Below are 23,515 nucleotides of genomic sequence, written 5' to 3' on the forward strand. Positions count from 1 at the left end.
TTGACCCATCCTTAGCCTTGCTGACAGCTTCCATTCACTCAAGGATACGTTCCATCAGGTGCTAGAAGGTTTATTGGGGAATGGCAGCCCGTTCTTCACGGAGTGCTGCACTGAGGAGAGGTATTGATGTCAGTCGATGATGCCTCTCACGAAGTCTGCGTTCCAAAACATCCCAAAGGTGTTATATAGGAACCTGTGCAGGCCAGTCCATTGCAGGGATGTTATTGTCTTGTATGCACTCCGTCACAGGCCGTTAATTATGAACAGGTGCTCGATCATGTTGAAAGATGCAATCGCGATCCCCGAATTGCTCTTCAACAGTGGGAAGCAAGAAGGTTCTTAAAACATCAATTTAGGCCTGTGCTGTGATAGTGCCACGCAAAACAACAAGGGGTGTAAGAAAAACACGACCATACCATAACACCACCGCCTCCGAATTTTACTGTTGGTACTACACACCTTGGCAGATGACGTTCACTGGGCATTCGCCATACCCACACCCTGCCATCGGATATCCACGTTTAGTGCCGTGATTCATCACTCCACACAACGACAACGTTTTTCCACTGTTCAATCGCCCAATGTTTACGCTCCTTATAACAAGCGAGGCGTCGTTTGGCATTTACCAGCGTGCAGTGTCACTTACGAGCAGCCGCTCGACCACGAAATCCAAGTTTTATCATCTCCCGCGTAACTGTAATAGTAACTTTAGTGGATTCTGATGCAGTTTGTAATTTCTGTGTGATGGTCTGGGTAGATGTCTGCCTATTAGACGTTACGACCCTCTTCAACTGTCGGTGGTCTCTGTCAGTCAAAAGACGAGGTCGGCCTGTACGCGTTTGTGCTGTACGTGTCCCTTCACTTTTCCACTTCACTATCACGTCGGAAACAGTGGATCTAGGGATGTTTAGGAGTGTGGAAATCTCGCGTACAGACGTATGACACAAGTGACACCCAATCACCTGACCACGTTAGAAGTCCGTGAGTTCCGCGGGGCGCCGCATTCTGCTCTCTCACGATGTCTAATGACTACTGAGGTCACTAATATGGAGTACGTGGCACTAGGTGGCATGAAAAACGTATGTTTTTGGTGTCTCCGGATATGTTTGATCAAGTATGAAGAATGTCTGGTTACGTATGAGACAGGGTTTTTGTGGCCCTAATCTTACCGGGATCAACCCAACATTAAATAAACAAGTGAAATAAGAGACTGTTGTTAACGACAACATCATTGGAGATGGGACCCATATTGGGATTAGAGAAGGTTAGGGAAAGTAATCGGAGGTGTCGTTTTCAAAGGACGCATCCCAGTACTTTCCTCAAGCGAATAAGGGAAACGGGAATTTGAATCACTGTTCTCCAAAACTGGCGTCCAGTGCCTTACCACTGCACCCAGTCGCTATACGTATGGTTATTTCACCCTTTGTGATCGTTCTCCCAGTATTTTTTCATCGTACAACAATAGATTACACATAGAAACGAAATTCATATACTGATCCTTTAAAAGACGACCAGAATTCTTACGGTGATAGTACTCGTCAAAAATGGCGAAATATGTTCCATACGTCCGGAATCAAGTGCTTGTTGAGCTTTGGGTCAGTCAATCTGTATGTTGTTACTACAGGAGGTGCTCAAACTTTCTTCTATGAGGGAGTCAGAAGCAAAGTGTTATAATTGACATTTTTGAAGAAAATGAGATAAGTGCACATATGTTCTAGAACACTAATTATGTTGTGAGGAAAAGTAATATATGTGACGCTCTGTTCAGGCTCCACTGTGGTGTCTGAATACATGTACTACTTCGGCTCTGAAGTTTTGGTTCATAGGAAAAGTAAGGCAACTGCATTGTTTACGTTCGTTGTTCCTGTTCGTGCATTTATTCACCATAATGAACCAAGGTGAATTATTGTTGATTTAATTATACGAAGTTAGTGTCTTACAGAGTGAACTTATTTGGTTAATAGATTGTGAATATGGAGGAAAATCGGTACAATGATGCAAGTTCGTATTTGTGGTAATGTGTGAGGTTATGATTCGATTTTGAATAATGTTTCGTAATGTACTGTGTACATCTGCGTATCCAATGTAGGAAAAGCGTAATTCACCTAAAATAGTGTGTAGTTATACCGAGAAAGAGTACTTTTGCTAGGAAGTAGTGATAGTTTTATCAGCTTGTGATGTACGCTAAATTGTCATATTACATGAGTTATTGTGTAACTAAATACCAGATGAAAAGGACGCCATGGTGTTTGTTTTATTGTAGATGAGTCCAGTTCCGATTCTTCTCATCTGTCCGCCAATGATAGCGACTTCAGGCCATCGCATTGTGTTCGTAGTGATAGTAATGCTGAATCATTAGTAAAATCAGCATCATCTCAATCTCACAGATATTGTGCATTCTGGAAGTATTTTGTCAGGAGAACCTCCTGTGTCACAAGAAACCTCATCTTCTGCTAATGGTACTTCACCAACTGATGAGAATTCTAAAAGAAGGGTAAGGAAAGGATTACAAATCCAGCTAACCGTAGGCGTGAGCTCGCTAAACGGCTGCGAAATCCTGGGAAATCCTATGTTGGACACAGAGGAGTACAAGATAAAGTGAAATGGGTAAGACCACTCAATCACAAATGTCGACATCAAAGTAACAGCAAATTTTCAGAGAGAAAGCGTGAAGAGCTATTTACTGCATGGAGTTTACAAACTGCTTTTCTTGGAGACTATGTTTAACTGAAAGAACCAAAGGGAAGAAGGGGAAATGGCACTAAAAGGAAACTTGGTACTGTTATAAAAGTTAATGGTGTACGCGTTTGTAAAGAGTTTCTTCTAAAGACATTTGATACATGAAATGTTCACTCCAGCAGAGTCGTGTCCAAGAAATCCACCAGCAGAGTATCACTGAAGGACCAGAAGGGGCAAAGTGCATCATCAAACAAAATACCTGCTGCTAAACTACAGGCTGTTGAACATATTCAGTCATTTCCCACTTACTTCTCACATTACAGCAGCATTCAGAACCCTAACAAAAAGTACTTGCCTGAAAGCCTCAATATTTCTATGATGTACCAACTTTACAGAGATATGTGTGTGGAAAGAAATGAAGACTTCTGTGAAGCAATTGACATACAGGCATGTTTTCAATACCAGTTTTAATTCGGCTTTTCACCGTCCTAGTACATGTAATAAATGTGACAAATATAACAATTGTTACGCAGCTGTGACCCTAATAGTGATGAAGCAAAAGAAGTGCAGCGAGAACAGATGCTCCATCACCGCAAGGCCGATCGTGCACGACAAGAAAAGAAATCTGACAACGAAAGACCGTCAAACCAGAATAATGTTGTGGTGATGTGTTTTGATTAACATAAAACCTTGTCATATCCACGCCTCTCTACTAACAAAGTGTACTACCTTCGACAATTGTGGACTTATAATCTTGGCATTCACAACTTAGTGCCTTTCAAGGCCAATATGTATATGTGGGATGAAAGCACTGCTTGTAGAGGTTCACAGGAAGTCGGTTCTTGTGTATTGAAATTTGTGAAATCTCTGGATTTTGACGTTAAGCACATCATAGATTATTCAGATTGTTGTTCTGGACAAAATTTCAATGTATATATTGTGAAATACTGGATGCTTATCGTTTCTAACACACATACTGAAACAGTCCATTACAAATTCTTAGAACCTGGGCACACGTTCAACGAGTGTCATAAAGATTTTGGTCGTATTTAGAAACGCAAGAGGAATGAAACTCATGTGCACGTGTACCAAAATGAATCAGGCAGATTTTGTAGCTATTACTAATATGAAACTCTTGACCAAGTCATCCGTTCGTGGTCAATTAGATGGATTCACATGAAAAAGGAATGTCCATTCATCAGGCATTTTAAGTTTTCTTTCATGTTGAATTTTATGCTGATGACTTCTCCGAACCACTTTGTGGGAGACTCCCACAGTTTACCCTTAAAACACTGTACAGTGCTCAGTTACCGATAACATTTGCTAAGTGGAAGAACCTGCAAGAGCTGAAATGCTTCATTCCCCCAATTCACTACGCTTTCTTTGATAATCTGAAGTACGAGGAACAATCTTCAAGTAAAAGCAGCTCAGGATGTCGAGGACGACGTAGAGGGACAGGACGACATGGAGAGGCAGGACGACGTCATGATGAAGAAGAATGTGTTGATAGGCCTAGTGAAGTAACAATAGGCACAGAAGAATTAACATATGTTGCTAGTTACATTCTGAACAGTCACTACGACTAAAATGTTACCCTATGCTATTTAAAATGTTCAAAAGTGTAATAGTTACCGCATAATAAAATTATTAATGTGTTCACGTGCACCTTTATTACATTCCTACTAAACCTTTCCCATATCAAAACAATATAATTGATTTTAGGCCCTTTGTCCACCCAGAATGGTGTTATGAACTTGCGTCATCTTTTGTCTGCAGAACACCTATATTCTATAGTATATCTCTGTAAAGTTACAATGTTGTGCCATCGAAACAGATTTTCTTATAACCAGGTGAACTTCAAAGCCATTTATCTCAAAAATACCTGTATTACACTTATATCACTTTGCTTTTGATTCCCTCATACATACGTCAGCGCCTGCTCTCAAAGAACCACGAACACTTGCGAACACACCTGGCTGTTCTTCCATTTGGTCACTCGAATGGGACCCACGCTTCTGTAATGTGTGCACCGTAGATAACCCAATTAGTCTGTGCTAGTTCAATTCTTAGACAATATAAAATTTCACAGTTACCCTAAAACGATTGGAAAGGAATATCGAGAAACCTCGAGATGAAAATAAGAAAAAAGTACAATATGAAAGGAGTCGAAAATATATTACGAAATTCTAAGAAGTTTGTCTATAGTGAGAGGAACTCCCAACACTAATAGAGTTCTTCGCGAAAAAGAGAAATTCTAAAGACAATGTAATGCGAAGGAGGTAGAACACATTAGGAATCAGGCAGGAAAACTGATCGTAAAGAGAGTTATTTTAAGAAATTTGGAAGAGACCTCCATCTAGCATAGCACAGAAAATTTTAATGACTATTGGATTACATAATCAGCAAGCTCACACGTGCCAATTTCTCCAGAAGTGAATTGTTCTAAAATATGAATACTGTAGCACTCACCGTGAACGAAATAATTCAGTGTGTTATTTGCTGGGTTGGTCACGCCGGTTTCGAAGGAAATTACTTTACAATGTTACCCTTACAAGACGAAATACAAATACAGATACTTCTTTAAGATTCTCTTGATGATTAAGAATTCACAAGTTCATTCAAGGGATTTGTTTTAAAGAAGCACAGAGTCATGTTGAGTAAGTTTCACTTCCGTCGCGAACAGTACATTGGGCACGCAGTGAAATATTTGGAAATGGGTATTATTTGTTTGATATTTATTTTATTCGTCTGATTCCGTATGATCAAATCGTGGAGTAAATCTCGTTGGTCATAAAGCTAGACATTACATTACATTAACATGATAAAAGCTAATAATATTCGAGCATTGGAGCTTTATTTCTTTAAATTAAACAGATATCCAAAACTCATATTCAGCTGACAATCCGTTGGGTATAACATTCCTTGTTTTTATTTTAATTTCTGAACTCCGTCACAAATTTAACGCTAATCTCTTTTGTGAATACGTGGAGCGGCCGACAGGTAAACTTCAACAATCTTTGCGCTTCCAGGATAAGACGATAAATCCTTGAGAGATGTAAGCGCTGCGCAGCATTAAATTTTGTTGAAATGTGGTAGGAGGCCGTTCTCCGATTGAAATATCAGGTAAGTCGGCCGACGTTTCTCATTCTCTCCGTTTCTTTGTTCGAATGTGTAGACACGGGACAAAACAATTCTTTTTATCCTATCAAGGCCACATAGGAGGCGCCAAGAGGATGGCGCCATGAGTCTTCCTCTCCCCTTCTCCCCACTGTCACTTGCTTTCGGCTAGGCAGTAGCTCGTGGAAACAATGTTTCTTCTTCTCTCCCCGAACGCTGTTATTCAATGTCAGCACCGAATGCGTTGGATTTTCACGGGCTTTCTACAGCTAACTCTTAGAGTAGTTTCTGTTCAGTATTAAATGTCAATAAACAAACAACTTTTTCTAGAACGACATTATGGTTAATATTATCTCTTCTCTTGAGAATACAGTTCCCTGTTCGAGATGCTAATAAATACAGGGTACCACCGAAAACATTTCAGAAAAAGGAATTTTCAATACATCTCCGCCTCTTAATCAACATATTGTATTACTCTTAGTAACATGTTTGCTTGCTGAAAAAATTCTATCTGATGTTTCTTTGAATTATACCTACCAGCAGTTCAGTGTTAGTGTTGAACATCGTTGGCCTGTTTCTCTGGGGCCTAACTTCGGTACATTTTCCCTCATGTTCATCCGTTTATTTAAAGCTTGAAAAGAAAAGCATTGCTCTTCCTTTTCTCGTCGTCGTCGTCGCTCCGGTGGTGGTGGCTCTGTGTAGCTTTGATTATCTTAACCATTTGGATACGTATTATTATTGATTTATAATTTTTTGTTTAAAAAAAATGGTTCAAATGCCTCTGAGCACTATGGGACTTAACAGCGGAGATCATCAGTCCCCTAGAACTTAGAACTACTTAAACCTAACTAACCTAAGGTCATCACACACATACATGCCCGAGGCACGATTCGAACCTGCGACCGTAGCGGTTGCGCGGTTCTAGACTGAAGCGCCTAGAACCGCTCGGCCACTCCACCCTGCATTTTTTTTTTTCAGATGCACCTCAAGATGGGACACATGTCCCGAAACAGGGTTGTGCTTTTCTTTTTAGAAATAAATAATTTTTACTACTGTAGCGGATTTTATCATCGATAAATTATTGCCGGCCGCTTGTGGCCGAGCGGTTCTAGCCGCTTCAGTCTGGAACCGCGCGACCGCTACGGTCGCAGGTTCTAATCCTGCCTCGGGCATGGATGTGTGTGATGTCCTTAGGTTAGTTAGGTTTAAGTAGTTCTAAGTTCTAAGGGACTGATGACCTCAGATGTTAAGTCCCATAGTGCTCAGAGCCATTTGAACCTTTTGATAAATTATTTATTGTTCACTCTCCTTGTGAAACGTTTATACCACACACAGTTTTTGCTATAAGACACAAAAACCACATTCTGGCTACTGTGGCTGGAATTACTTCACTGGGAGAACTGTGTGTCATCACTTAAGAATTGATATCGTGTGTACTATTCTTTTATCACCTCCTCCTCCGCTTGCATTTCCTTTCACTGCAGCTTGACAATGTGTTGGACCTGCGATCGTTCCCGCATTTATCTCGGCAGCAGAGCACACAAAGGCACTAAACAGGCTTTTATAACGAGCGTCTTCTCATCTGGCACACTGCAAACGTCTTATCATTGATTTCTAATCTGCATTCCTCCCATTGTAAATTGGCGATGGCACGTCTAATGAAGACTACAACGTGGGTCCGCAAACGATCTGTTTACTGACCTTAGACGACAAGGGTGAACGACGGCTGTGGATATGTGTACAGGCGAGTAGACGTGCAACCGTTGAGCAACTGAGAGACCAAATGAACAAAGGGGCTACCAACTGTGTCTACTCGTGACTGCTCAGTGAATGGTGTTGCGTATGGAGCTTCAGGTGACATTGCTAGCTGCTGTTCATCGCTGACGAAGCCAGGAATTTACACGTCAGTACCGCGACTGTACGCGACTGAGTGGCGCTAGGTGTCCTTTTCTGATGAATCACGTTTTGTGCTGCGTCAGACAGATGGCCCACAGCCTGCAAACCGGAGGAGGCAGTGTTACGATCTGGGGAATATATTCGTGGTATTCCCTAAGTTGTCAGGAAAGCACAATGGATCAACAGAAGTAGGTAGCTCTCCTTGATGACGATGTCGACTCCTACATGGAATTTGTTTTTCCACTGCACGATGGCAACTACAGGCAGAATAAAGGAACGCGTTACACACAACTCGTATTGTACGTGCGTGGTTAGAAGAACATCAGTTTACCGTACTCTCTCGGCCACCAGCCCCCCATTTCAAACTGGATCGAGACTCTGTGAGACCACCTCGATCTGGCTGTTCGAGCCATGGAACAGTCTCGATCGGGCTGTTTTCGCCCTGAAACCTCAACCGAGAAACCTAGCGCAGTTTCTAGAATCTCACTGACTCTGTTCCTGCACGTTCGCAACGGTCTGCGCTGCAAAACTGGATGGTGACTTGGACATAGATACTGAAACACCGCGATAAATGGGTGTCCGAAAAGACTTTCCCTGATTACATAAATTGATAACTCAGGCTGGAACTAAGACACAAATATGAAACTTGTGTCGAATTGTTTACAACTATCAAAGTTTTTTTCTGTTTTATGTTCGCAGTACGTAAGTAGTGGATGAGGTGCAGTGCCCAAGAAGCCATATTAACCAATCAGGAGAAGGCACAGTGTGTCCTGTGGTACCATGAGACACGATCACCAACCACAGTGCAGAGACACTTACAGACAACATTTGGAAGGAATCCACCTGATGTCAAGAGCATTAAAGCCTCGTATGAGAAGTTCACGAACACAGGATCGGTTGCTGATCTTCCGAGGTCTGGTCGACCAAGAACCTCAGCAGACAGGGTGGAAGCTGTAAGGCAGTCTTCTCTGCGAAGTCCGAAGAAATCGGTGCGCAGGGCCTCACGTGAATTACAGATGCCAAAAAGCTCTCTCCATGACATTTTACACAAACGTTTATTGTTTCGTGCATACAAAGTGCAAATCGTTCAGGCCTTGTTGCTCAATGACAGTACACGTCGATATGACTTTGCGGTCGAAATGCTATCACGTATTGAGGACGATGATGATAATCTCAGACGAATTGCCTTTTCCGACGAAGCGACCTTTTTTATCAGTGGTGTAGTGAATCGCCATAATGTGCGCATTTTGGGTTCACAACCCCCTGGCGACGTCATGGAGTGCACCAGACGCAGTCCAAAGGTGAATGTTTGGTGCGCGCTATTGCACGATCGAATTATCGGGCCATTCTTCTTCGCTGAGGCTACCATCACATCTGCAGTGTATCTGGACATGTTGCAACTGTATGCTCTTCCTTAGCTGCTTCAGTATCACCCCGATGTCTTGTTTCAGCAAGACGGTGCACCGCCTCATTGGGGTTTGGACGTCCGTGGCTATCTCGATATGACCTTTCCTGGGCGATGGATTGGTCGTGATGGGCCAACGGTTTGGTCTCCACGCTCTCCTGACATAACCCCATTAGACTTCTTTTTATGGGGTTATGTCAAGGACGAGGTCTACCGAACACGTGTACCACATCTTGAAACCCTCCAGCAACGGATAATCACAGTCGTTGAATCGATCCCTCCAGTGATGTTGGCTAATGTGTGGACGGAAATTGAATATCGCCCAGATGTGCTACGTGCTACCAAGGGTGCTCATGTGGAAGTTTACTGATGTGTGAAAAAAACTTTGGTAGTTTGTAAACAATTAGACACCAGTTTCATATTTGTATCTTACTTCTTGCCTGAGTTATCAATTTATGTAATCAGGGAAAGACTTTTCGGACACCCTGTATAACTTATGCTAGCCAGACCAGCAGGTCGTACTGCTGTATTTGGCAACGAACGAAGTGTCAGTCGTGGTCAGAACAGTATTTTATGTAAAGGTGCCTGCATTATGTCAGAGCTAAGTAGATAAGAACATGAGGAAATTGTTGGTGATCATACGGTGACTGTTTCCAAGGTAGCCGAAGTGACTGGTGTTTCAAGAGGCACTGAATGGATTATTTATACCGGGAACTGGGAAATTGGAAAAACATCATCCGTTAACGCATAATGTAGAAGGAAGTGTATGTCGATTGATCGTTGCAGAGGATCATTGCAGAGGATTATGCTGAAAGAGTAAGATGTCTGCAGGAGGAAAATCACCGCAGTTGCACTCGAGAATCCATTAGGTACCAAAAAAATATTCAGGGAGCTCCATAAGCCGAGGATTGCAGAGCGAGATGGAATTCCAAAACCGCACACCAGTGTTTAAAATACCCGAAATACGCACATCAGTGTTTCAAATGCCTGTAACAGGAAAAGTTGGTGCCGAAGCAATAAAAGTTAAACAATGGAGCAATGAGTCTCGTTTCACAATGTTTCCAACTTTTCGCTGAGTTCCGTCGCTCGATGTTCCAAGCCTACGATGCAGAAAGCCTTCTGCCGTACTGCCAAGGACTGTGTGACCATTTTGGCTCATCAGGTCCATTACATGATACAATACTTGTTGGCCATTGATGACTGGGTGTCGCAGGAGCAGCGGGCCCCTCTTCGCATAGTTTTCATCGTCCACGACTGGTTTTGTGAGCTGTAGTCACTAGATCTCAGTATTATCTGAACCTTTATGGTTTACTTCGAAGAAGAGGGTGCGTGATAACTATTCTCCTGGGTCATCGTTACCTGAAAATACCAACATTTTGTAGGAATAATGGTATAAGATACCCTCGTAAACCGTACAAGACCTGTATTTCTCCATTTCGGAAAGACTGGAAGCTGTTCTGAATGCTCACGGTTCTCCTATGTTGTATTAGGCATGGTAATGTGTTTCATTTGTGGTGTATCATATTCTTATTCACCTCCTCTATGTGTATCTTACGCTAATCGCTACAGCTGAAGCATCTTTATTAATACAGGGAATTGCGAATATTAACCACATTCGCCTGTATATTGGAATGATGACAGCGAAAATTTGTGCCGTACCGGGCTCGAACCGGTTTACACTAGCGGTCTCGTTAACCGGTTAAGTAATCCGAGCATGAGTTACGATCGGACGCAAACTCTCTTATGTCGTCGTCAATGGGTCGCAACCCGCTCTCGTGCGTCACTTATATTCCGGTCTAGGAAGGACATATTTACACTACTGGCCATTAAAATTGCTACACCAAGAAGAAATGCAGATGAAAATCGGGTATTCATTGGACAGACATATTATACTACAACTGATATATGATTACATTTTCACGCAATTTGGGTGCATAGCCCTGAGAAATCAGTACCCGGAACAACCACCTCTGGCCGTAATAACGGCCTTGATACGCCTGGGCATTGAGTCAAACAGAGCTTGGACGGCGTGTACAGGTACAGCTGCCCAGGCAGCTTCAACACGATACCACAGGTCATCATGAGTAGTGACTGGCGTATTGTGACGAGCCAGTTGCTCGGCCACCATTGACCAGACGTTTTCAATTGGTGAGAGATCTGGAGAATGTGGTGGCCAGGACAGCAGTAGAACATTTTCTGTATCCAGAAAGGCCCGTACAGGACCTGCGACAGGCAGTCGCGCATCATCCTGCTGAAATGTAGTGTTTCGCAGGGATCGAATGAAGGGTAGCGCCACGGGTCGTAACACTTCAGAAATGTAACGTCCATTGTTCAAAGTGCCGTCAATGCGAACAAGAGGTGACCGAGACGTGTAACCAATGGTACTCCATACCATCACGCCGGGTGATATGCCAGTATGGCGATGACGAATACACGCTTCCAACGTGCGTTCACCGCGATGTCGCCAAACAGGAGTGCGACCACCATGATGCTGAAAACAGAACCTGCATTCATCCGAAAAAATGACGTTTTGCCATTCGTGCACCCAGGTTCGTCGTTGAGTACACCATCGCAGGCGCTCCTGTCTGTGATGCACCGTCATGGGTAACCGCAGCCATGGTCTCCGAGCTGATAGTCCATGGTGCGGCAAACGTCGTCAAACTGTTCGTGCAAATGCTTGTTGTCTTGCAAACGTCCCCATCTGTTGACTCAGGGATCGAGACGTGGCAGCACGATCCGTTACAGCCATGCGGATAAGATGCCTGTCATCTCGACTGCTAGTGATACGAGGCCGCTAGGATCCAGCACGGTGTTCCGTATTACCTTCCTAAACCCACCGGTTCCACATTCTGCTAACAGCCACTGGATCTCGACCAACGCGATGTGATAAACCGCAAACGCGATGGGCTACAATCCGACCTTTATCAAAGTCGAAAACGTGATGGTACGCATGTATCCTCCTTACACGAGGCATCACAACAACGTTTCACCAGGCAACGCCGATCAACTTTGTGTATGAGAAATCGGTTGGATACTTTCCTCATGTTAGCACGTTGTAGGTGTCGCCACCGGCGCCAACCTTGTGTGAATGCTCTGAAAAGCTAATCATTTGCATATCACAGCATCTTCTTGCTGTCGGTTAAATTTCTCGTCTGTAGCACGTCATCTTCGTGATGTAGCAATTTCAATGGCCAGTAGTGTATTTCGAGTCGGTGCCTGGTATTGGCGAATAAATACGAAATGGTAGTGCCTGTGTTGTTAAGAAGTACGATGCAATGTGCCTTCGAACACGCATGTTTTTGCGTAGGAACAGACACTATAATGACTACAGCCTTCAAGAAATATAGGTCATGTATAAGCAATTGCAATAAGAACCACTTTCGGCTGCATATTGGAATGATGACAATGATGTTTGTTCCGGACCAAGAGTCGACGCCAGATTTGCCCTGTTACGTGAGCGGTCGACTTAACAACTTCGGCCATCCGAGCACGAATCACATCCAGACCCAGACTGCCATACTGCATCGCACTTCTTAATAACATATGCATTGTTATTTCGTATTTTTTCGTCAATACCAGACCCTCGACTCGCAACAAATTTTTCCTTCGTGGACGGGATTGTACTTAACGTACCAGTATAGGTTGCGACACATGGACGATGACAAGTGGGAGTTCGGTTCCGGCCGTGATTTGTGGTCGGATGGATAAAGCGGTTAAGGCGACCGCTCGCGTAAAGCGCGATATCCGGGTTCGAGTCCCGGTCCGGCATAAATTTTCATTGTTGCCATTCCAGTATACAGCGAAAGAGGATTCATATTCGCAACTGCAAACACAGTGTCTGTATTTCTTGACGTCTGTAGTCGCTGCAGTGCTACATCGTACTTGTCAATAGCATAGGCACTGTCATTTCGTATAATTCGCACCGTCCTTAAACCTGTTGTACATAACGTTAATAGTGGAGCGTCAAGGGAGCTGATGATGGGCAGTCATACAGTTTTAATTACCACCTAAAAAATAATGTAGTTATTATTTTGTTTGTCTGCAGGTGCATGTCTACTGTTCTGGCACACATTCAAATCCCCGCACCCCAGAACCATAGGACCCTGCTGGAGATACAAAATGGCGCAGAAGATCTCCACTTTTTCAATAGTCTGCGCCGTTGTCTTGGCTTCTCTGGGAGAGTATTACGATAGTGTGAAAGAGAGATTTCAGTGCGTGCAAGGGTTGTAGACATGCACCTCCGAACAAACTAAATCTTAAAAAATTGAGACGAGACCAATTAAGTACATGGTTCAGTGCCTTATAATAAGGATGTAATTTTCACGCAGAGCACCAGCTGTATATATTTGAAAATCATTTACTGCAGCTCTTAACTGGCCCAGATTTACGCTACAATAGAGTTATTGCAAAGACAAACAGTAAAATTAATCATAATATTATGAAAACAAAATTCGTGGAAGAGTGAACGACAGACCGTAGCATATGGTCTAGATGACATGTATCTCCAATCAGAGTTTTGTGTATGCTGTCTGAATGAAAAGTAACTCATGCTTTTGTTAGTAAAATATGCTCTTCGGCAGGCACTTAGCTCATGCAGGCAGTCCTTCAGCTGCACCCATACACACCACAGATGACAAAAAATCTTGCGGATGCCGATGACTTCTGAACCTTCTACAAAAAGACTGGAGATGATTTCCATTGTAATCCAGCATCACTCAAAGTCACAGAAATGTCTGAAGATGGTCTATAGTAACACAGAAACCGGATGTATATAAATAAAACCAAGAAATACAACTCATGCTGCTATCGTTACTTATCGTTACTAAGTTCACAACTCAAAAATGTTTTCGAGCATGACCTCTGCCACTCGTAATCAGAGAAGACCTCATAAAGATGTCGATATAGAACATGATTTTGAGAGGTTATCGAACCAGTCCCAGCTAGGGAGTGTGCCAGACCAGCAGTTGTGGTTAAAATACCAGTAATCAATGTCTCCTCACCTATGCGCGATGACAAGAAAAGGAAAACGTACAATTACATACTATGACAAGTTACTTTCAATCTTAAGCAGTGGAAAATACGTTTATAATATTTAGCTGACAGCCACATATCTGCAACTATAATCAGACGAGGCTTCACAACTAAATATTTTACTATGATTCGTTAGTTGTTTGATATATGAAACTTCGATAGTTATTCACACACTGCAGCATTGTAGCTAATATATAGAAAAAAAAAAACAGTATGAATTCGTCATCGGCACATCTGACTCTCATTTCCAGCCTGCCGACACTCTCCTTTCGCTTACCACTGGTTTGAATGTGTTCTTCTCGCGACGCCAGGCTCACTCTGTTAGCGAGTACTCCGCACCCACGAAGAGTGAGACTCTCCCACTACCTGCAAACAAATAACTACCTGTCAGTTTCATTCATACTTTATACAATTTATTTGATCATATATGAAATAAAGACCGATTATCTTAATTACGGAATCGTATGGTCAACAATGATGATGATCTTTCGAATAGTATGTCATATGATACACCCTTCGCAACAGAGTATGTGAAGCAAAATGTTCCCCCACCCCAGAGAAGAGAGTTTGGTAAGTGAAATCTGTCGTTCCGTGAGAGGTACCCGACCGCATACCTACGCCTCCGTCCCCCTTTCCCGCCGACACATATGCCAATCGCAACACAGTTCGGCACCTATCCTTAATTAATAATGTATATAAGTAAATGTACAATGTGCGTGCAGCTAAAATTCAGAAACTTGTACCGGTACGATCAAGGGAGCTATATGGTGTGCTAGTCGTCTATCCCCAGCCATTAAGAATGTTCCTTTTTTTATCTGAAGACTGCTTTTAAAGATGTAAGGGCTGGGAAGTTTCGCCCACTGTAAATTATGTTCCACAATGATCCGGAATGTTCTGGAGTGTTTGAGAATAATCTGGAAGATTCTAGAATTTTAGGGAAAATCCCGGAACATCGCAGACCTTGTTGGTTATTCCAGAACAGTTGAGAACGTTGTGAAATATTGTGGAAGGTTGTCGGCCATTCTAAACCTTTCGGTACGTACCAAATGGTCCTGATTTTTTTATGCGAGAAAAAGCCACGGGTAAAAAGCTCATCCTAAATCCCTGGAACGTTTCAGTTAAATTTGGTGCACATATTACTTAGATTCTGGAAAGAAATACTTTAAGGGTACGAACCATCAGCCACTTGTTAGGGTTAACGTGCAGAGAGAGAAGGGAGGACGAGGAGATGGTCAGAAAGCAAGTGGAAGGAGGAAATACGCACAGATAGGAGGATGAGATAGACACGAATAGGGAGGGGGGAGGGGAAATAGACAGAGAATGGAAAGAGAAGGAGATGGGTAGAGTGAGGGGGGTGGAGGAGATAGAACAGAAAGGGGAGGAGATGAATAGGGAGAGGGGAAGAGGAGATGAACAGAGAGAAGGGGAGAAGGATGGAGAGAGGGTGAGGCGGTGACTGCTTTTTCGATATACGGATTGAACAATACAGGTGGAAGACTAAAACCTTCTACATCTACATGGATACTCTGCAAATCACATTTAAGAGCCTGACAGAGGGTTCATCGAACCACCTTCACAGTTCTCTATTATTCCAATATCGTATAGCGAACAGGAAAGAATGAACACCTGTATCTTTCCGTACGAGCTCTAATTTCCCTTATTTTATCGTGGTGATCGTTCCTCCCTATGTAGGTCGGTGTCAACAAATTATTTTCGCATTCGAAGGAGAAAGTTGGTGATTGGAATTTCGTGAGAAGATTACGTCGCAACGAAAAACGCCTTTCTTTTAACGATTTCCAGCCCATATCCTGTATCATTCTCTCCCATATTTCTCGATAATACAAAATGTGTTGCCTTTCTTTGAACTTTTTCGATACACTTCGTCAGTCCTATCTAGTAAGGATCACACACCGCGCAACACTACAAGCGTAGTGTAGGCAGTCTCCTTAGTAGGTCTGTTACATTTTCTAAGTGTCCTGCCAACAAAACGCAGTCTTCGGTTAGCCTTCCCCACAAAATTTTCTGTGTGTTCCTTCCAATTTAAGTAAGTTGTTCGTAATTGTAATACATGGGTATTTAGTTGAATTTACGGCTTTTAGATTAGACTGCTTTATCGTGTAACCGAAGTTTAATGAGTTCCTTTTAGCGCTCATGTGGATGACGTCACACTTTTCGTTATTCAGGGTCAACTGCCACTTTTCGCACCATTCAGATAGATACCTAATTTGTATACAGTTTGGACCAGAAGACTTACTTTTATTAAGTGATTTAAGTTGCTTCACTACTCCAAGGATATTTACTTCTACGTTACTCATGTTGGCAGCGGTTCTTGATTCGAATTCTGTAATATTTACTTCGTCTTCTCTTGTGAAGGTATTTCGGAAGACTGTGTTCAGTAACTCTGCTTTGGCAGCACTGTCTTCGATCGTATCTCCATTGCTATCGCGCAGAGAAGGCAGTGATTGTTTCTTGCCGCTAACATACTTCACATACGACCAGAATCTCTTTGGATTTTCTGCCAGGTTTCGAGACAACGTTTCATTGTGGAAACTGTTATAGGCGTCTCGCATTGTCTTAGACTCTTTGTAATCCAAGCACATAGTTCTTGGTCTACTATTCTTCCTGTTCCGTCTTCGTTCTTGCACATTGTCTTAGACTCTTTGTAATCCAAGCACATAGTTCTTGGTCTACTATTCTTCCTGTTCCGTCTTCGTTCTTGCACATTGTCTTAGACTCTTTGTAATCCAAGCACATAGTTCTTGGTCTACTATTCTTCCTGTTCCGTCTTCGTTCTTGCACATACTGTATTCCGTCCTTCCCTAAAGCTTGCTCCTATTTTTCTCAGAATTTCGAATACGTTGCACCAATTCCCACTGTCAAACGCTTTTTCCAGTTTTAAAAATCCTATGAACGTATCTTGCTTCCATCATCCACCGCAGTATTTCGAAGGCCAGACAGATCGTCTTATAACAGATCTTCAATTTTATTTTCCATTCTTCTGTGTTTAAGTCTTGTCAGCAACTTGAATGTATGGTTGTCTACCTGATTCTTCGGTATTCCTTGCATTTATCTGCTGTCTTCGAGATTGTGTCGATGATATTTTTCGCAAAGTCCCATGGTATGTCTCCACACTCGAATAGTCTATGCATCAACCTGAATAGTCACTTAGTTGCCACTTCGCCGCCAATGATCTGAGAAATTCTGATGGATTGCTGTCTATTCCTTCTGCCTTATTTCAAGTCATCTAGAGCCCTTTCAAATTTTTGCTCTAGTACTGGATCCTCCGTGTCTTCCTGAAAGAAGTCTTCAACGTAATCTTCTCACATATGAGCTCTCTCCTCTGCGTTGAGCAGCGGAATTCCTACTGCACTTTTAATGTTTCAACTAATGCTTTCAATCTCACCGAAGTTTGTTTTGACTTTATTATATGCTGAGTCAATCCTCAGCACAACCATTTCTTTTTCGAATTCTTCACATCTTTCCTGCAGCCATTTCTTCCTGGGTTTCATACAGTTCTTATTACTTCCTACCTAATGGATTTATATTTGTGTATTTCTGTCCTCCCCTGATTACTTTTGTACTTTCTTCTTTCGTCTATCATTTCAAGTATTTCTTCTGTCAACCAGGATTTTTTCGCAATTATCTTCGTTCTACCTATGTCTGCGTGAGTCCATCCTACATGAGTGAACTTTTTAGAGATGTCCATTTCTCTTCACGTTAACTGCCTACTGTGGTTTTTTAATTAGTGCAGTATCTATAGCCTCAGACAACTTCAAATGTATCTCATTGTCCCTGACTACTTCAGTGTCCCACTTCATTGCTCATTGATTCTTCCAGGCCGCATGTTAGTACATAAATCAAGAAAATTTGCACATGTCCGTAATACGATGAAAATAACAGAAATGAAGTACACTGACGCAGGCAGACCTGTGTGCAACATTCGCTGCAGAGGAGGTATCTTTTTAAGTGTCCATGAGACAATTACGGTTGTAAGCACGCTGTTTAGATTTTTATGTTGGTAACGTCACGTAGCGCTCTGTTTGAAAATCACTGGCTGTGCTGTGTGCAGTCTGTGACTTCTTCAAGACTGCAAGGAAATCCACTACTTCTGTGTGCATTTTCTTTCAGTGCTCAGACTTTGAGAAAAAAAAAGAGAACTGTAATTACTATTCTGATGAATGATCAGGACTGTCTTTATGAGAACAATTTTTGCTTTTGACCAACATTGTATCAATAAGTGTGTGCATTTGATATCTTTGTTATTGTAATTATGAAAATTTTTTTTCAAATCTGTATTGGTCACTGCCCAAAACAATTTGTAAAATTTTTGTGGGGAGCATGGGGGCTATGTAAGCAGGCTGTTTAGATTTTTATGTTGGTAACGCCACGTAGCGCTCTATATACAGGGTGTTAGAAAAAGTTATGGTCAAACTTTCAGGAAACATTCCTCATACACAAATAAAGAAAAGATGTATTGTGGACATGTGTCCGGAAACGCTTAATTTCCATGTTAGAGCTCATTTTAGTTTCGTCCACCTACGCTCAATGGAGCACGTTATTATGATTTCATACGGGATACTCTACCTGTGCTGCTAGAACATGTGCCTTTACAAGTACGACACAACATGTGGTTCATGCACGATGGAGCTGCTGCACATTTCAGTCGAAGTGTTCGTACGCTTCTCAACAACTGATTCGGTGACCGATGGATTGGTAGAGGCGGACCAATTCCATGGCCTCCACGCTCTCCTGACCTCAACCCTCTTGACTTTCATTTATGGGGGCATTTGAAAGCTCTTGTCCACACAACCCCGGTACCAAATGTAGAAACTCTTCGTGCTCGTATTGTGGACGTCTGTGATACAATACGCCATTCTCCAGGGCTGCATCAGCGCATCAAGGATTCCATGCAACGGAGGGTGGATGCATGTATCCTCGCTAACTGAGGACATTTTGAATATTTCCTATAACAAAGTGTTTGAAATCACGCTGGTACGTTCTGTTGCTGTGTGTTTCCATTCCATGATTAATGTGATTTGAAGAGAAGTAATAAAATGAGCTCTAACATGGAAGGTAAGCGTTTCCGGACACATGTCCACATAACATATTTTCTTTCTTTGTGTGTGAGGAATGTTTCCTGAAAGTTTGGCCGTACCTTTTTGTACCTTATATATATATATATATATATATATATATATATATATATATATATATATATATATATATAATGACTTTTGAACACTATTAAGGTAAATACATTGTTTGTTGTCTATCAAAATCTTTGATTTGCTGACTATGCCTATCAGTAGTTAGTGCCTTCAGTAGTCAGAATCCTTTATTTAGCTGGCAGTATTGGCGCTTGCTGTATTGTAGTAGTTCGAGTAACGAAGATTTTGTGAGTTAAGTGATTCATGAAAGGTATAGGTTATTGTTAGTCAGGGCTATTCTTTTGTGGGGATTATTGAAAGTCAGATTGCGTTGCGCTAAAAATATAGTGTGTCAGTTTAGTGTCTATCACAATAAGTAAAGAGAGAAATGTCTGAGTACGTTCAGTTCTGCTCAGGTGTTTGAAAATCAGATAACGTAAGAGGTTTATCAGCACAGTAATTCATAAAGTTTTTCTAAGGGGACGTTACATGGTGTCCACAGACGAAGCTGCTATCCATTGTGCGGAAGGTGGCTACGAGCAGTGCCTCGGCTTTGGAACATTCGTCTTCCAAGCTATAGGCCGGGCATGCGGCGGCACGCGGCCTTGTGCTCACGGAAAGCGACTTGTCGATGGGAGGGCTACGCTATCTGCAAGTCAACAGGCTGGCCCACTCGCCCAGACACAGCGGGGAGACGGCAATACTATTGTACTGCGGTGGCAGCATGTGGTACGGTGGCTGTACTGGCTACACCTCAGTAAGGGAGCGTTCCTCGGAAACGCACACTACGATTGTACGTTACATCATCAGCATCGATGTAAAATAACTCGGAGCTATGTTCTGGGTCAATGCGAAGAGCTTTTTTCACTTCATTTAAAACATCTGGGCTGAGCGGCCGTCGTCGATTTATAAAACTATTTCCTGATGTTTCATCTCGTAGGAGAAATTTTGGAAGGTTTGAACGTCAGTTACCGTTTTACCTTCAAAAATGTCTGCCGCAGTCAGAGACGATACGTCGGCAAACAATTTTATATATCGACCGCCGGCCAAAGTGGCCGTGCGGTTAAAGGCGCTGCAGTCTGGAACCGCAAGACCGCTACGGTCGCAGGTTCGAATCCTGCCTCGGGCATGGATGTTTGTGATGTCCTTAGGTTAGTTAGGTTTAACTAGTTCTAAGTTCTAGGGGACTAATTACCTCAGCAGTTGAGTCCCATAGTGCTCAGAGCCATTTGAACCAATATATCGACCATGGCGTCCCAGGCCGTCAGTTTTAGCTGAAGTAAACGCTGGCCGTGAAAGCTTACATTATATAACCTAACATCTTTATCGGTATTATTATTCTACTTTATCACAATTTTTCTTCCAGCATGGGGATCATCGAACTCTGATGTTCCACAGCAACGAAAGCTTTCCCTGCAGAGAACACTGCAATCGTCTGTAATTAATGTTCAGATAAACCGCTGTAGATTGCATGTTATATGCTTTATTAATAGTTCACTCTACAAATCTACAAATGAGAGCATCTTCAGATACTGACCTGAAAACAACATGTCATAGTTCAGAGATCCACTCAGCATCGTCGTCAACACAAACTGGTCCGGGTCGGATTTAAAGCAAGTAATACGGTTGCAGCGGTTCTATTATACCTGAACACATTTTTTTTTCAAAAGTTGTCAAATATTGTCCATTAATGTTGAAGGTCACAAATATGGATAACATCGAGTCTTTTACGCAGCACACAAAGAGATTGTGGGGTGAGTGTGAAGACCTTAGAGACAAATTCAGATTTATACATGATCTACCCCTATATGTTGCAAACTTTTATGCTAGTAGATTACTACCATAAGGGGCAGTCAAATGAAAACGAGGCAGATGAAAAAACAATGAGTAAAATGTTTACTATTTCAAAAGAAATTGCCGTAACTGGTATTACGTTTGTGCCGCTGTGAGAGACACGACGGTCAGTGCCTTCGTGGAAAAGCTTTGCGGTTGCCTACGAACTATGATCGTACCCAGGCGTACAAAGGAAATCGGCGGCTGTAAATGTCTTGCTTCAGGACTCCAAAAATGTCGACATCCCATGGGGAAAGATCGGGACTGTATGGAATACGTGTAAGGGCTTACCAGCGAGACCCTTGCAGCGTATTCGAAACAACAGGCTGCGAGAAAGTCATTATGACTTTTTTTTTTCTCTTCGTTGACTTTGTAGTACACGGTGTCACAATTGACGCATGGCGGCACATTGAACATTTGCAAAAATTGAAGCGCACCATCAAGTCCAAACACTTAGAAACGATCCTCGATGATGCCCTTCCACTTGTTGCCAAGGTTGCTTCGATTACGTTGCAGAAGTTTCTCTGTGAATCCTTTACACATCCTCCATACGGGTCCGATCTCTCCCCATGTTAGCCGCGAGGTCATGAGCGCATTGCCACGGTTCGCATGGCTCCCCCCGTCGGAGATTCGAGTCATCCCATCGGTATGCGTGTGTGTGTTGACCTTAGCGTAAGTTAGTGTAAGCTAGATTAAGTAATGTGTAAGTCAAGGGACCGATGACCTCAGCAATTTGGTTCCTTAGGAATTCACACACATTTGAACATTTTCTCCCCATGTGACGTCCGTATTTTTGGAGCCCTGAAGAAAGACATTCGCGACTGCCGATTTGCTTTGAACGAAGAGATGCACGTCTGGGTATAATCGTTGTTTCTCAGTAAGTTAGTGTAAGCTAGATTAAGTAGTGTGTAAGTCAAGGGACCGATGACCTCAGCAATTTGGTTCCTTAGGAATTCACACACATTTGAACATTTTCTCCCCATGTAACGTCCGTATTTTTGGAGCCCTGAAGAAAGACATTCGCGACTGCCGATTTGCTTTGAACGAAGAGATGCACGTCTGGGTATAATCGTTGTTTCTCAGGCAACTGCAAACTTTTTTTTCCTTGCAGGCATTGACCCGTCTTGTCTCACAGTGGGATAAATGTAGCAACACTAATGACAGTTGTTTTTGAAATAATAAAAAGTTTACTTACTTTTTTCCATCTCTATCAGTTTCATTTGACTATCCCTTATAAACAACACAGTACTTATTTTATGTTATGTAATCAGAATAACGATTAAATTTTTGCACTACTCTGAACCACGCAAGGACCTAAAATACTAACGTAACAAGGCAGTGTGGAGCACCGTCAGATACTACCCTTCATGGTGGTGGCAGAGGATTGGTGGCAGAGGAGTGGTGGCAGAGATACGGAGCGGTCTCTTTTTGACAGAAGCAGGCGGAAGAGGGCAAGAGGAGGAAGGTCGCCACTGGCGGTGATATCAACTAGTTGGACATAACAGCGCAGTCCGGAGATGGAGGGTCGTTGCTTCCGGTCCCAACTGACACTACCACCACTGACCATCCAGGTAGCGTACAGAGACTCCACACGGAATACACATCGTAATTTCTATGCTGCAATGATTCGATGGGTAATGGCCTCAGAGGCAAAGATGGCTGCCGTTTACTGTGCCACTTAAAGGTGAAACTAACCCCATCTTGTAAAACAACTCCTGGAGATTCAAGAACTCGCTGGAAGGACGATTTTGTTAACTGCACTTAACGCTGTAACAATGGTTCTGAATTTCATTTACGTGACATACCATGTCTGCTGAGAATACGTCACCGATATAAGATGTCTGAACCTTCCTCATTCTAAATTACTGACCTCCCCCACAGCAAATTTTCTACAGTAGAATTTTACAATTTCAAACCACAGACTTAACTGCTTCAGTTATCTTTTGCTTCTTAACTATGTCATTGTTTTAAATTAATGTCTCAGTAGTTAAATTATAAGATTTTTTTATCTTGTTCATATATCTTTTGGGCTTAGCTTCTCCTATGAGCTTGGGAGCCGTCTTTCAGTGCTGCTAGCCAAAGCGTTATATTCAGAGCTCATTTTGACGTGAAGTAGTACAAAGCATATCTGATATTTTACTTTGCAACATTTCCGTGCTCTGCGTCACTGCTCCAAGCGTGGACGTGGCGTGCAGAAGATCGGGGCTGACAGCAGAGTGAGGGTTACTACCTTGCAGGCCACAGTCCAGTTGCTGCGACAGTAAATTTTACGACTCTGGATGGTGGCCGGCATTTTGGAGAGGAACGAGCAGCTGACAGAAAATTGGATGAGAACTTTCCTTGCGTCCATAACTTTAACTTTTCCGACTGTGGAGTCGTACAAGTATTGCAGTCTATACTTTACTCT

The 23,515-nt window shown here is 42.5% G+C and overlaps 1 protein-coding gene across 5 annotated transcripts in view; it reads right to left on the reverse strand.

The window, feature by feature from the left end:
- Positions 1–23,515, reverse strand: part of LOC126247424 (parathyroid hormone/parathyroid hormone-related peptide receptor-like) — an 841,770-nt gene that overhangs the window by 297,955 nt on the left and 520,300 nt on the right. For 4 of the 5 annotated variants that reach the window (XM_049948483.1, XM_049948486.1, XM_049948477.1 and 1 more), the window contains one exon: positions 14,406–14,494. The exons of the other annotated variant lie outside the window; for it this stretch is intronic. The gene's annotated coding sequence lies outside the window, so the exon portion shown is untranslated. The remainder of the gene's footprint in view (positions 1–14,405; positions 14,495–23,515) is intronic. 5 annotated transcript variants of the gene reach the window in all.

This window comes from Schistocerca nitens, chromosome 1, assembly GCF_023898315.1.
Source record: "Schistocerca nitens isolate TAMUIC-IGC-003100 chromosome 1, iqSchNite1.1, whole genome shotgun sequence".
Lineage (NCBI taxonomy): Eukaryota > Metazoa > Arthropoda > Insecta > Orthoptera > Acrididae > Schistocerca > Schistocerca nitens.